Source organism: Actinia tenebrosa, unplaced genomic scaffold (assembly GCF_029948245.1).
Source record: "Actinia tenebrosa isolate PJP-AT-01 unplaced genomic scaffold, QUT_ActTen_1.0 PGA_scaffold16__25_contigs__length_10494907, whole genome shotgun sequence".
Taxonomy (NCBI): domain Eukaryota; kingdom Metazoa; phylum Cnidaria; class Anthozoa; order Actiniaria; family Actiniidae; genus Actinia; species Actinia tenebrosa.
In genome coordinates, this window is record NW_028292576.1 from 4608294 (window position 1) to 4611328 (window position 3035).

Sequence of the window (3035 nt, forward strand, 5' to 3'; positions counted from 1 at the left end):
GACGGCCCATTTCGGCGATTCTCGGTCTCGCCACAAGCATAGTATTGGTAATTACTTTCCAATGCTACAACGTATGGCTTGTCAATGGTACAAGCAATTCATGCGTCGCATGTCTAAGCGATTAAGTGTAAAAAATCCATGGAAGGTCTTGCTGGAAGTTAATTTGCCAAGGGAGCTATTTGAAATTGTTAGGGAGATTGTTTCAAGAACAAATTTTGGACTGTTTACCGGAGAGACTAAATCAAAAAAGTCTAAAAAATATGTGATGGCTTTCATATCTCTAGCTCGAGTGAGGTCCTTGTTTTCAAAGTTAATGGACTCTGATATGCCCAGTGAAAGTTTTCTTCGAAAGGTAACCAAGGATAAGAAGCGGATCGAGGCAATTATAGATGAAGATAAGCAGTTTGGTATGTTATATGATGATAAAAAAGAAGTGCTGAGCTTTGATTTCTTCTATGGAGTTTGGAATAGTCATGGATTTCCCCTGCACATAACATCAAATAATGTATAGCCTTGTAAAATTTCAAAATGTTTTTTAATTGATTTTAATAGACACTAGCTCTTTTGACTATTTTACACTTGTGGATAACTAAAGTACAACTTTATTATATTCTAGTTCATGACATTTTTATTGCTTGACTGTTGATAATTATGTAAGCTTATCATATAGCCTACATGTGATTTTATTGCTGATGATTAGACACAATGATTTCGCTTTACATATAGTTTAACTTTCATAATGGTAAAAGGATTCTACTTTGACCTGTTGAAATAGCCTTGATGCTATTTTTTACATAATAAATAATTAAAAAATGACTATATTTATATAACAACATTTACTTATTATGGATCAATATTTTTTGATACTTGACATAATTCTTGAATCCTATCATGTATATTATACCTTTTTATTATATAATTACCAATGAAATATCTATTTTTCTCTATTTCGAAAAAATGATATCTTCACACATGAAAATAACATGTTATTTTCACATATGAAAATAACACCATTGCGATGGCTATTCAAAAATACACGGAAAGAATTGCCTGAAAAAGCCAAAACATACTTCATTGATAATTATATGATAAACAGAATATTACATGGCCGCTTGGAGATAGGAATTTTATCTTCGAGTGTTGAAAAGATCTGCGCTCACGCTCACTCGTGAGATATCTAAATTGAACACGAGAAGATAAAATTCCTATCTCCAAGCGGCCATGTAATATCCTCTATATGTATGCAGATATATACACACAGAGTGGTTTTACTTAACCTGTGAAGTAGTTAGTAGACTTATAGAGGTTAAAAGATCTTACTTCCATTGTTTGCTCTTGTGATATTTTGATTATTACATATTTATAAGCATTTTTTGTTTCACGGGTTAAGTAAAACCATTCTATAAAGTATTAGAGTAACATTTTACAGTAAAATAATAATTATTTGATTATTGATAAAACATCTACACTGTAAATATTTAGTTATGCAGCTATAAAAGATATATATCTATATTCCAAATCATCAATTCGTGATTTATTCTTATAGAGCATAGTCTAGAAGTAATAAAACTCACTTACCTTTATCTTAAAATAAGAGCTAACCTTGAAGTAAGTTTACAGTTTTCCACAGATTTGACAATTTCTATCATTATTTCGTGATCACAGTAAAAGCACTTCTCCCTAGACTTCTGTTTAAGAAATCCACAGTGGCAACTGAGAGAATTTTCCTGACTTACTCTGTCAGGAACCAGACTCTCTTGTCTCTGTTGATAATTTAAGAGTGATGGTTGTAGTAATGGTAACCAAATTTTACTGATAAAATAATGTCTGAATACTAAAAACCATTTGTTTTTAAAGTGACTGTGCTTTGCATAACTTGCAATTTGAACATGTTTTGCTTCCCTTCCCTGCATAGTGTTAATGCCAAGACCAACACCATACCTCTCAAACATCCACTGTGTATGGGTAGCAACTAACTTACCTATACTCCACTCGCTGGGGGAAGGTACATCACCAAAAAGAACAATGGCAATAAAGTAGTCATGTGTACATTTATGTAGTTGCTGAAGCTTCTGGTTTGAAAAATGATACATAGAAAAAAGTGCTGCAGAATCTCTTAAATTAATAGCAATAAATACAATGACAAGAAGCTTTGTTAGTAATACTGGATTTGTGCTGTTACCTCTTAAAGCATTAACTAAATACATGAAGCCATGCAATATTAGTCTTGAATCCTTACCAGTAAACCGGTAAGAAAATTCCTTGTCCTTTGTTCTTTCCTCAATCAGCCACTTAACCAGCTGTTTTTTCAGCCTTGTCGCCTTGACTCCCACCTCCATTGCCTCAATATATCTCCTAATGGGACTCTGGGGTATCTCTGACAGGGAAGAAATTGCTGGTGGGAGATTACTGGTACTAAGGGCCAAATCTAACAACTTACAATGAAGCTTTTGAACAGCATTGTTCTTCAGGTGCAAAGGTTCTAAAACCTCGTTGTCACACAGATTGCCAATAAGTGGTTTAAATTATTGCCTAGACCTTTGGTTCGCAATAAACTTTGTGACTCTTGATCTTTTTGTTGAAGAAGCCAATTTATTTGGTAAATTTTCTTCATATTTAGTTACCTTTTGTGCCACTTTCACTCTTTCATTGTATTCCCAGGGCTTCCACTTACAATCTGATGTGGTACCAAATGTTCCCTGTAAACAATCAATACCACTTAAACAGACATTAGCAAAACTTGAAAAATAAGTAGCAGAATTAGATAGTTCTCCATTCAAAAATGCAAGAAATTTCATATCAGAAGGAATCAATTCAAAAGTAAACTTAACTTGTAGATCACATACTGTAAATGTCTTAAGTTCTATTGCAGCACACTGCTGTGTTATCAGCCTTGTAAATTTTGTCACAACAGCATGGGTTTCCTTACAGTTAGCCCCAAATAAAAGAAAATTATCATTAGGACTAGCCATTCTGGGACCAGCATTCAGAAAACTCACAAGCCAAGACATTGACTCATCATATTTCCCAAATGG

At 33.4% G+C, this 3035-nt stretch overlaps 1 pseudogene; it reads right to left on the reverse strand.

The window, feature by feature from the left end:
- Positions 1-1557: 1557 nt before the first annotated feature.
- LOC148910618 (uncharacterized) lies at positions 1558-3035 on the reverse strand (annotated as a pseudogene).